This window comes from Pteronotus mesoamericanus, unplaced genomic scaffold, assembly GCF_021234165.1.
Source record: "Pteronotus mesoamericanus isolate MK-2021 breed Mesoamerican mustached bat unplaced genomic scaffold, CSHL_Meso_final contig_50, whole genome shotgun sequence".
Classification (NCBI taxonomy): Eukaryota; Metazoa; Chordata; class Mammalia; order Chiroptera; family Mormoopidae; genus Pteronotus; species Pteronotus mesoamericanus.
Window position 1 is genome coordinate 19,423,152 of NW_026555186.1, and position 13,078 is coordinate 19,436,229.

At 36.5% G+C, this 13,078-nt stretch overlaps 1 protein-coding gene across 4 annotated transcripts in view; it reads left to right on the plus strand.

The window, feature by feature from the left end:
* Window positions 1-13,078, plus strand: part of IPO11 (importin 11) — a 192,386-nt gene that overhangs the window by 1,151 nt on the left and 178,157 nt on the right. The window lies entirely within an intron of this gene.

Consider the following 13,078-nt stretch of genomic DNA (forward strand, 5'->3'; position numbering starts at 1 on the left):
CAATGAAAATCTCTCCCTGTTGGTTGTGATAGGATTGCGGAATTTTTCCCCCTGTAACCTAGCACAGGGAATAGTAGAAACAGTTTAATTATAGCAGTGCTTTGTGGCAGTATGTTATGGCTCTAGGGCAGCTGAACTGCTTTGTCCTAGTTCGATTTCTAAGGCAATAGAGAGAATTCTCACCAAAAACGAATTTAGTTATGGTAATACGATTAGAGGTTCTAGACAAATATGTGAAGATTATTTGGTAATTAGTATAAAAATCTTTACGTGATACTGTGAATGTGTTTGTATTCAGATTAAATCAGAATGCAAAAGATTATTTGTAGACTGAGACACTAAAGATTTTTCCAGAAATAAATGTTTTTCCAGAAATAAAAATATTCATATTTTGGGAGATAATATGTTTGATTAGATAGATTTTAACCTTTGTGTTGTATGATGTATGTGTGTATTATTTGTATTTAGTTTTGGGCTTTCCCTAATTTAGTGTTATTTCTGGCAATATTATTCATTCTTTTCTTTTTCTGTCTGCACCAAATGGGGATTGTTGATTAATATCAATCAGAGTGTCTCAGGGAATGGCAAGACACACGTATAAACTCTGTAGAGCTTGAGGTGGACCAGTGTTCTACACCTTTGCTAGTTAAAGTGTAGTATATGGCTTCACCTGAGGTTAGTTAGAAATGCACAATCTCAGCCTTAACCCCATAGCTACTGAATCAGAATCTGCAACTTTAACAGGCTTTCTGCATCATAGGAATGTATTGTAAAGCTTGAGCCGCACAACTTTGGTTGGTAAAGAAGACGGAGGTCAAGCATAAAAATTATAGCATTTATTTTAATTTGAAGTGATCCTTTGCTGTTTGTAGAACCTTATGTACCTGGTAAGAAACTAAGGCCCAGCAAGGGTTAGTGACTTGCATAAGGGCACACGTACCTAGATTTAAAACCCAGGGTCTGACGCATTCCAGTGCTTTTTGTGTGCTAGTTACTGCCAGATTATTAAAACTGAACTAAAGTGTTCATGAATGAACCACCAGGTCATTCAACAACAGACATTTATTGAGTAATAGACAGGCAGTCCAGTAATCCTGTGTCTTTAATAACTATTTCCATTTCCCATGGTGGTTATTAACTCACCATCTCCTTTCCTCCTTAGTCTTTCCTGGATAAAGTTACTTTCTACTTGACAGAGGAAATGAAAGACATTGATGAGAACTTCATTACTTTGTGTCCTCTTTCATCTGCGAACGTATCTACCTCTTACCCTCTCTAGAAGCTCTGAGTTTTTTCTCTTTAGTGACAATGTTTCCTCAGTGTGTTAGTTTGCTAGGGCTGCGATAATGAAACATTTCAGATTGGGCTTAAACAACAGAAATTTCTTTTCTTAACAGTTTGGGAGGATAGAAGTCTAAAGTAAGGTTCCAGTGGGATTGGTTTCCTCTGAAACGTTTCTGCTTGATTTACAGATGACCACTCCCTTTCTGCCTTCTTACATGGTTACAGCTTGTAAAGAGGTACATTAGAACCTTTTTTTTTTTTTTAAGTTAGAACACCTATTGGATGATGGCCTCGTTTTAACTTACTCCTTCAAAAATTTCACCTCTGATACTAAGGATACTAGGATGATGGTTCCAATATATGAATGTTGGGGGAACACACTTGAGTCCATCACACTTTTGTTAATCCCCTTTTTACTATGGACTGGCACTAACTCATCAGGATTTAAACACACTCATCTTCAATATACTCTTCTCACTCTAGATTCATCTTCAGAGTCATCTGTAATTATTTCCTTAAGTTTCTTGAAAATTGTTATACTCATTTTCTCCACCTCCTTACTACTTTTGTCCCCCCTCATGTATTGAAGTCTGGCAATCTACCGCAGTCACTGAATTTAATGGAGGTGATGGTCCATTGATCCCTTTGTTTTGAAACATACTGGAATCTTTTCAATAATTTGATTTGACTAGTTGTCCTCTGAAGTGCTCTTATGTTTCTGCCACACTACAGTTTCCTCATTTCCCTCCTATGTTTTGGTTTATTATTCTGTCTTCTCTGACCACTGGGATATTTATTTCACTTGGGGTACTGTCTTCTACTTCTCCCCACTCTCCTTGCATTGTCTCAGCTCTGATGACTTCAGCTGTTAGCTCTATATTCCCAAATCTCTGCTATTCTTGAATCTCTGTCTCTTTAGCACATACTGCTCTTCAATTTGGACACATTGTTGCTGTCTTAAGTAAAATTCATGTAAAAAATTATTTCTCACCCTTTCTGAAGTTGCTTCTCTTCTTCCTGTGATTCGTGCATGTATCACTCATTGGAGATGCCCAGAATCTTCATTCTTCCCTCTTATTGCCTACCCTATATGCCACCCTTCCCCCTCTTAACTGATTATTTATCAAATCGTGCCTCTTTCATCTACCTTTTCCCTGTGGTTACTACCTTGGTTCAGAGTATCATTATTATCTGATGTTTGTGTGAATGTTCAAAAAATAATTTGATTGCTTCTAAGAATGCATACCATCCCTCTTTACCCTTCCTTTTTCTGTAGGCAGATTGCATTGTTCTGCAGTTTGTCTCTGTAGAGTTTCAGATAAAATCCAAACCACCAGGTCTAGTAAATAAAAACCTTAATGAGTTGGGCCTTGCTTGCTTTTGCTTTTACCTTCTGCTATTTTCTGCCTCTTATTTTTCTGTCATGCTGAACTATTTACAATTCTTCAAAAGTTTCAGGATGCTTTTTAAAATTGAGATATTTATATGTTGTGTGTCTTCTAGAATGTACACCTGTCTGAAAAACACCCATATTGTATTCCTCTGTATAACTCCTACTTAGCATAAACGCTACATTATTCACTCCTGGGAAACCTTCCCCAACCTCCATATGGTGCGTTAGGCTTTTTACATTCTTCCATAACAGCTTATTATAACGCTTATACTATATTGTAATTGTATTTTTTCCTTTCTAGACTTGAACATGAAGACAGTTATTTAGCTCTCAAAGTAGTGCCTGGCTAGTAGAAGCTGTTTCATTGTTGAATGCAAGCTGAATTACCAGAGTTGAAAACATAGAACGTTATATACCATGGAGGTTAGACCTTGAAAAGCCAGACTTGAATTTATTTTTGTGCCTTTACACAACTGGAAGCAGAGATTGAGATTTAGTCATTGGATTCATTCATTCATTCATTCATTCATTCATTCATTCATTTTCTTAGAGAAGGAGAGAGTGGGGTAAGAGAGAGACAGAGAGAAACATTGATGTGAGAGAGAAACATCAATCAGTTGCCTCCCTGACCGGGGATCAAACCCATGACCTTTCAGTCTACGGGACAGTGCTCCAAGCAACAGAGCTACACTGGCCAGGGCTGAATTCATTATTTAATAACTATTTATTTCTCACTTTTCATATGTGCCAGTTACTGCTATAGATTCTAGTGATACATCTTTGAACAAATTGGAGGCCTTGGTCTGTGGATATTAAATTATAATCAGGTGAGTCTGGACAATAAACATATATTCTGGGATGTCAAACAGTTAAATGGGTTATTTGTAAAAATAAAGAAGGATATCCAGACCAGAGAGATTTTGGGTTGAAGGATGAGCTGTTTGAGATTGGGCAGTCAGGGAAGACTGACTTGATTAGCTGACAACTTGAGCAGAGACTGGATTGAAGTTAAAGAGCAGGACATGCAGACATCTAGAGGCAAGGGCTTTCCAGCTAGAGGGAACAAATACAAAGGACGGACAAGATACATTTTACATATCTATTCCATTAAAGATGAATGGCCTTGTCCTGTCTCTTTCTACAGTTGTGAACCAGTTTCTCTGGTTTTAGCACGGAGTGTGGAACTGCTGGATCATAGGCTATAACCTGGTCACAGGACACACCCACCCACACATTAAATCTCATTAGCAATGACAAGATTGTTTTCCAAAGTGGTTGTATCAATCAGTGTATGTTCCTAAGCAGCAATGTATTTCCGTACATTCTTACCAGCACCGAATATATCTGGACTTTGTAATTTTTACCAGTCAGATGATTTAAAAATAGTGTCTCGATTTTTAAAAATTCCTGATAACCAGTGAGGTAGCTTCTCTTCCGATATTTATTCACCATTTGGCTTTTCACATCTGTGAGTTGTTTATATCCATTGTCCAGTTTTCTTTTCTATTTCTGATTCACATGTCTTTCTTGTATATTCTGTATAATAATCCTTTGTCTGTTTCAGTTATTTCAGATTTTTTCTCCTAATCTTTACCTTGTTAACTTTGTGTATGGTGTTTTCATTGACTCCATTTTCGTCTTCAGTATTGATACAGTATAATTTATCAGGAAGATAAGCTATAATCTTGATGTTGTATTTTGGTTCTAAGGTCTAAAGCTAACAAAACAAAATAAGACAACAACAACATCACCACCACCTCTCAAAACAGTTAATTTCACTTGAGGTATCAATGGACAGTGCTGTGATCAAAAAGAAAAATGTTGTAACCAATAGAAAGGTGGGATAGAAACCTTGAATTCTACGTTCCAGAAATGTCACCAATGAGCCTGTGACCTTAGAGAAGTCACACTTTATCTCCTTAGCCACTCTGGGACATAGTTTCTTGGTCAAACAAAATGACTAACTTAGATACACTTGCTGTTTAGAGAACAGTAATAGCTCCATGGTAATAGAAAAATTATTTTAATGATTCAAAATATTTTAATGTAGAATAATTCCTAATTGTGGGACATTACTGGGCATGCAGCCTATACATGTTTTAATGAAGTAATTTTTATAAATGTAGTGGCTCCTGAGGCTAACCTCTCAAAACATTGAGCTTCTAAGACGTAGTTATAGACAGTGGTGTCCTGGACCAGCAGTTGGAAACTACCAGTCAAAGATGTGTATATTTGGATAGGACTGATGGCCTCATAACACTTAGCAAAAGGTTTTGACTAAATGTAAATCTGATTGGTTATGGTCTATTAAGTTCAGGCTGTGCTGTTACTCTGATTTCAAGAACAGTATCTGGCATAAAATCAAGATTTGCTTCCTATTCTTTGTTTTACATCAGAGAAGAAATTTTAAAACCTCTAAGTATAATGGATGTTCTTCATTAGTTTCTGTACAGATGCGTATTTTTTGTTTCAGCCAAAGAGATTTCAAAGAGGTTGGTGGTGACACTAGTTGGGACCTCACTGCTGGCAGTGTCTTGGTGTGGGAGTCACTATTGTTTAGGATGAGCTCCTTAACTTTTCCTATTAGGAGATGTTCAGTCCTGGGGACTCTCATGTATACCATGTAGGCAAGACACTTACACTGCCATTTCACTAAAAACTCCCAAGTGAGAGAGAAATACTTGGGTTTATTGGCTAGGACTTCTTCCACAATTGCCCCTGGCTCTGTAGACTGCCTTCTCATATAGTACCCAACTTAGCCATACATTTCTCCTCCCCACAGCTAGAGTGCCTTGTTTTATTGTAGTGTGCCTTATTGTGCTTCACAGTAGCTTTTTCTTTTCTTTTTTATTAAACAAATTGAAGGCAAGACTCTCCACCAGCAAAAAGACTATGACTTGTTTTATAGTGGTGGTCTAGAACCGAACCTGCAAATCTTTGAAGTATGCCTGCATACTGTCCATAAGGGCAGGGATTTTCTTGTCTTTTTAGTTTATTGACATACCTTATGTGCCTAGAATAATGTCTGACATCTGTAGGTGTTCAGTAAATATTTGTTGAATGAATGAAGGTTGAAATGTCTGATGATAAACCGAGTATATATTAGAGAGCTGATTAGAGAGCACAGGATTAGACCAAATGGTGATAGGTATTACCAGTGAAAAGTCCTGTTAAATTTTGTTGGCTCGATAGGTCCCATTTCAGTAGAGGAAGTTACAGAATGGACTGTTCATTCATTTCTTTTTTTATTTTTCAGCCTTTCAGCATACTGTTTACTGTTGTATGTTTTGATATTTCAGTCTTAACTGTGATATAATTCCTGTTCTTCCAGAAAGATTTTTGTTTCTTTGCTTTTTGTTTCACCTTTTTTTAAAAGCCAGCTCTCCACTGTTAAAAATCACAATGACATCGTTGCTTTGTTTAGTTCTTCAAACATTTCCTGAGCATTTGCTATATCCCTGACACTGTACTATGTGCTGGCATATATAGATGAATAAGATAAAAATTCTTGCCTTTAAGCAGCTGATGATTATACAGCTAAGATGCAAGTAAATACGGAAATATATGTAATAGTAGAAGTATGTACTATATAGAACAGTAGGGTGGAGGAAGGAATGCATTACTCTCTAGTGCAGTTACAGATTTCCAGAGGAGGTGATGTCAGATGTGAATAGCAACTTCAGTAATTTCTCTATTATTGTCTGATAGCTGCCATTTTAAAGTTTTTATGTATTTATTTTCAGAGAGAGGGGAAGGGAAGGAGAAAAAGAGGGCAAGAAACATCAGTGTGTGAGAGAAACATCAGTTGGTTGCCTCTCGCACGCCCCTAACCAGGGACCTGACCTGCAACCCAGGTGTGTGCCCCAACTTGGAATCTAACCAGCAACCTTTTGGTTCACAGGTTGGTGCTCAGTCCACTGAGCCACACCAGCCAGGGCTGAGCTACCATTTTAAAAACAGACACAAAAGTGGACAGAATTGCCTACTTCTCATTGTCAATCTTATTATTTTTTGGTTATTTCTAACATTGTATTTAACTTATGGATATTTAAGTTCTACTTATATATATGTTTTACTCTTCAAACAATGCTGCGATATACCTCTTCTTGCTTGTACTTTTGTATATTGGTAAGAGCATATCTGTGGAATAAGTTTCTGGCAGTGGACTTAATTAAAGGACATAAGCATTTAAAATTATTTAAAATTTATTTTTAGAGAGAGGAGAGGAAGGAAGAGGAACGTGGAGAGAGGGAGAAAGAGAAAGAGAAGCATCGATTTGTTGTTCCACTTATTTATGCATTCATTGACTGATTCTTGTCTGTGCCCTGACTGGGGATCAAACCCAACCTTGGCATATCGGGATGATGCTCTAACCAAATGAGCTACCCGGCCAGGGCTTCAGAACATATGCATTCTTATTTGCTTTTTTAAATTTTATTTTTTGATTACAGTTTTCTTTCAACACTATTTGTATTAGTTTCAGGCATATGGCACAGTGGCTAGACATTCATATAGGTTACAAAGTGTTCCCTCCGATAATTCAGGTGCCCACCTGGCACCATCGATAGCGATTACAATATTGCTAACTATATTCCCTATGCTTTACCGTACATCCCATGCCTATTTTGTAACTAATAAATTAGTACCTCTTAATTTCATCACATTATTTCATCCTCCTCCCTGACACATCCTGTTTACCTCCATCACTTTGTTCTCTATATCTGTAAGTCTGTTTCAATTATGTTTGTTAGATTCCATATTTAAGTGATACTAGATGATATTTGTCTTTCTCTGTCTGGCTTATTTCATCTTACCTCCACCTACTTCCCCTGTAACTACTACTGTTGGTAGCACTATCTAGAAGCTTGTTCAGATTCAGATTTAACTGGGTTTGTTTTGTTTTTGTTTTTTTGGCAAACTGCTTTAAGAATTCAGTTTCTCAAAATAATAAAATGTTTCTTTAAACTTTCTAACTTTTCTGTTTTGTCTTTGAACTCTTCCCCGGTCTTCACAGAAATTCACTTCTTTTTTGTCTTGGACATACCATCTTTCTGTAGTTTGCTTTTGACCTCAGGTAGTTTAGTAATTTTGTAATTTTCCTTTTCCTAATTCCCCCAAGAGCATGTTTTCTGCCTCCTAGTGTTCTTTTTTCTAGATTTGGGCTCATGGGTAGATCATGGGTTGACTTGCAAGAATTTAACTATCATTGAAAAAAAAAAAAGACATCTTCCTCTAATCCCTCTGTGGGAAATGCTCCAGTAACACATGATAAATACTATAATGTTTATACATTTCACTAAAAGGTTACTCTCCAAGTGTTTATTTGGCCACTACCTGTTCTTCCCTGAAGGAAAATAGGAGCTTTTAAGTTATTAACGTCACTTTCTCAATGGCTTGCATTTGGCCGTATTTGTCCTTTTCCTAAATGTGGAATGCTGCGTTTCTTTTCTCATTTGATTTCCTCACATTACTCTGCTTTTCTTTGTTCCATTTTCAGTCTCCTTTATGCTGTAAAGCACTGCTTCTGTTATTACGCTTTCTTAAATTTTGCCGTAATTTGTGGATAGCGCAAAACACATTCAGATCTTCATCTTACATTGTCTTTTTATAAAGAGTATTTTTAAAGATTCACTGTTTAACTACAGAAGTAGAGACAGGGGTGTAAGGAAGTTTTTTGCTCGTATATTTTGCCTTGTGAGGTGTTCGTTTTCATGTTCTGAATCCCATCTCTTTTTTGTATTATTACTGTATCCTTTAGCCTCCCATGCTTTTCTTTCCCTCAGGAGCTCTTTTCACAGCATTTATTTACCTAACTTCTTGGACCCTGAAAGCTCATTGCTGCATTTCTAGATGACTGTCCTGGCCAAGTGGTCACTGAGAATTCCATTGTCCTCTTTCTCTGCCCTTGAAGGTAGTAAAAGGATGCTTACAGTGTAGTCTTTGGGGTGTAGTACTTACTTCTTACCATCAGGTGGCACTGCAGATTGCTCAATTTATATTTACATTCTTAGGAATGGTAGATCTATATAGTAGTACGTTATGTGGTAACAAAACAAGTTAATGTGGACTCTGACTTAGAAATGAAATTAAACTATGCTTTACATCTGAAACAAATACAAAATAATATTGAAAAATACATATAACTAAAACAAGGAAATGAATTAAAGACACTATTGTTAACAAATGCAAACTTATTTTCCTTTTATGCTATGGAAATATATATAATATGTGAAACAAAGGAAAGTAATCAATAAATTAGAATTTTTTGGTTGGTTTTATTTTCCTGTTAAATACTTTATTGTTTTTATAAACATCAAATAGTAAGAATATTAATATTCTTAAGTGCTTCTTAGATATGACTGCATTGAGCCTGCTGTTTGATTACAAGCCTTTGAGTCCCTTAAGTGAGGAAGATTGTTTTTTGGTAATCAGTGGCATCAAAAATCTAGGTAGTATGGCTGAACTCTTGTTTACTGATTCTTGTTACTGAAGACCAAGGCTCTAAGCTTTCTCTCCTGAACTTTTATGATGAAAGTGCAATTAGTGACCACATTATCTACTTAAATGTGCTATATTTAATATATTGCCATGATTTCTTTATATGTGCTTGACAAGAGAACTATACAATGATTTTAAGCTCTTGAGAAATTGAGAAGTTTTAGGACTAGGGAAGAGAAATGTAGTAAACTTTCCCATGGAAATTTAGAACTGGTTTAAAGTGAAAATTCTTGGCCTTTTGAAAAATGTTTTTTTCCAACATAAAGATAAAATATGTAGACCATAAGAATCCTCATAATCCCTGGAGCAACCAAAACACAACTACTCTTTATAATTTGATGTTTCTTGCTTGTCTTTTATTCTTAAGATATTTGGAGATATATGGAATTATCTTTAGTCAAAAACAATCCCTAGGAAGTGCTGTTCACATAAAATATGCAGCGCTGCTAAATGACCTATAACACATACACAGAGAATAATTTTCCTGTCCAAACCACCAAATGTCCTCTGTTGAGAAACTGAAATGAATCCAAACTGTACAGTATGGATTTGAATGGTACTGGCATCTTTGGGACCTTGGCTGTTGTCCAAAGTCGATGTCTTTAATTTTGCCTTAATTTCTTGAACAAGCGCTCTTGCTCTGAATTAACTTTTTGTTGTTGATACTCTGCCCACATGTTTTTCATTTTTTCAGTCACGTTTCCTTGTCACTTTCTTCCTGTGGCGTTTATATAGTAAAAGCACTTAAAAAATAACAGTTTTATTAAGATATACAGACCATACAAGTCACTTACTGAACGTATACAATTCAGTGGTTTTTAGTATATCCACAGTGGTGCAACCATCACTCCAGCCAATTTTAGAACATTTTCATAGCCCCAAAAGAACCACATTTTCATCAACAGTCATTCTATGTTTTCTCTGATCCCTCAGCCCTAGGCAACCACTATGTACTTTTTGTTTTTATAAATTTGTTTATTCTTGACATTTTATAAAAAGGGAATAAGATAATGACGTCTTCTGTGACTGTCTTCTTTCACTTAGCATAATGTATCAAGGTTCACTTTTGTTATGGCATATCTGAAAAAGGATTTTCTTGTTGTTGCTAAGTAATGTTGCATTGTCTGGAAATACCACATTTAATTACCCATTCATCAGATGATAGACATTTAAGTTGTTTTCACTTTTGGCAGTCATAAATACTGCTGTGAAAATTCGTGTACAAGTTTTTGTGTATTCATACATCTTAATTTCTCTTGGTTATATATTTAGGGGTGGAATTTTTGGGTCATATAATAACTGTATGTTTAATATATTGAGAAACTGACAGATTTTTCCAAAGTGGCTGCACGATTTTACATTCCTACCAGCAGTGTATTAGGGCTCCAGTTTTTTCCACGTCCTCCTTAATACCTCTTATTATATGTGTTTTTGATTATAGCCATGCCAGTGGGTATGATGTCATGAAGATTTATCCCTAGATTTTCTTCTAAGAGTTTTATAGTGTTACTTCTTAATGTTTGGAGTTGATTTTTGTGTATGATATAAGGAAATGGGACAGCTACTCTTTTGCATTTAGATAACCAGTTCAACATCACTTGTTGAAAAGACTATGCTATTATTTATTGAGTTGCCTTGGTACCCTTTTTGAAAATCACTTGACTTTGTTTACTTTTTAAAATTTTTTTAATCCTCACCCCCAGGATATTTTTTCATTGCTTTTAGAGAGAGAGGCAGGGAGGGAGGGAGAGAGGAGGAGAGAGAAAGGGAGAGAGAGACAGAGACATCTATGTGCAAGAGAAACATTGATTGGTTGCCTCTTACATGCGCATCAACTGGGGATTGAACCTGCAACTCCTAGCTATGTACCTTGACTGGGAATCAAACCAATGACCTTTTGGTCTGTGCGACCATGCTCCAGCCAACCTAGCCACCTGGCCAGCGTAAAAAATCAGTTGACTTTACATGAATGGTTTATTTCTAGACTTTCAAATCTGTTCATATGACAGATATGTATCCATCCTTATGTCAGTCACCAACATTGTTATGACTGTAGCTTTGTATTGAGTTTTGAAATCTGAAAGTGTAGGTGAATTTCCTGTATTTATGTTTTTGATTGTGACCAGAGAACATATTTGTATGATTTTAATCTTTTAAATTTGTTTAGCTTATTTTGTGGCCTAATATATGGCCTACCCTGGAGAATATTCCTTGTACTCTCTGTGTACCCTCAAGAAGAATGTGTGCATTCTGCTATTGTTGAGTGGCGTGTTCTCTAAATGTCTGTTGAGTCTAGTTTGTGTTTAAGAATTTTATTACCTTCTTCCTAGTTGTTCCATCCATTATTGAAAGTAGAGCATTAGACTCTCCAACTGTTATTGTTCCTGGTGTGGTACCTCTGCCCTTTGAGCAAGTTGGGGTAGGCATGATTGAGGCCACTATATTTGGCCTCATCTACTTGAGGTAGAGCATCTGCTCTACTAGTGGTGCCTGGGTGGAAGAAGAGACCTCTCTGCTGCACTTGTCTGAAGTAGAGTGGCCACACAGCTAGGGTGGATGAGAAATGTGGGCAGCCTGCCCATCTTTGGGAGAAACTGTAGCTCTGGATTAGGAACTGGGTTGAGAGGAAGCCCCTTGTTCTTGACTACATCTGCCTGGGAGAAGAGCTTTTGTAGCACTGTGGGGTGAGAGTGAGTTCATGTCTCAAATGTCACAGATTCTTGCTATCCTTACCAAGATTTAGTAGTATTTTCTTGCCATAAAGTTTTCTCCATTTACTGTATATTCTTAACCACACTTTCCAGAGACTTTAAATGGGTGCACTTTACAATTTTTGCCAGTTATGGTTGTTTCACTGAGGAGAGGATCTCTGTAGCTCTTCATGCTACCATTCCAGAAGTATTCTGGAAAAGAGGAGACCTTCTTTTTCTTTTAAACTGGTATTTGGGCATAGAGTCTTGCTATTTCAGAGGTGAGGTTGTATGCTTTTTACTGCATCACATCAGGAAACACGTAAGGTCAAGTTGTGCAGCTGTTCATGATACTGTTTGTTTTTTTCAATTGAGCTGGTGATGACAGATCCTCTCATTTTAAACGTTTGTCTGTTGCATTTAGCAAGTAGTCTGTGGGTTGATACTTGGACACATTGGAAATACTCCATTCCCCAGTAACTGTTCTTTCACATAATAGGTTTAGCATTCATTATTGACTCATGCCTGAATACATTATTTCACTGGGGGAACCTTTTTTAAATGGTGAAAATTTCTTTCTTCAATTTTTATTGTAATCTTACCTTTTTCTAAGTTTATCAACTCACTGCTTTAAAATTTAATAGTACGGTGAGGTTATTGTTTATGTGGAATCTCCTAAAATAAGGACACACTCAGGTAATGTAGTAGTCTAAAGAAAATGATCATGGCTGAAATTAAAGTCACTGCAGATCGAAGATGTCTGTCTGTTGTTGCAGGCAGAAGTGCTGAGTTTTCCCTTGTCTGTTTCTTTTAATGAAAATTAGCAAGTTCCCAACTATAGGCACATCTGTGTATCTTTGGATTTGGGTTGTTTTCCAGAACTGGGTAAGTATCTTACAGAAAGCCTAGAAAGTCCAGTTACAGGGTATAAGTCTTTTTAGGCTCTTTCACATTTGCTAGATTGTTTAGACTTATAGAATCAGAAAATAGAGTGGGTCCACTAATGAATAAATTGAACTGACTCAGTTGTGAAGCACTGTAGGGAGAAAGGCAAAATGCCTGCCCTTTTAGTTTTCTCCTTTTCTATTTGTGTTCTTAGAGTTCAGAGTTTGAATAATTCTCCTCTGTAGTACACATAATCGAGGGCTCATAAAATAAAAGCAGTTTCTTCTTGCTCATTTTTGGAAACTGGACAAATTAACAAAAAAATCAA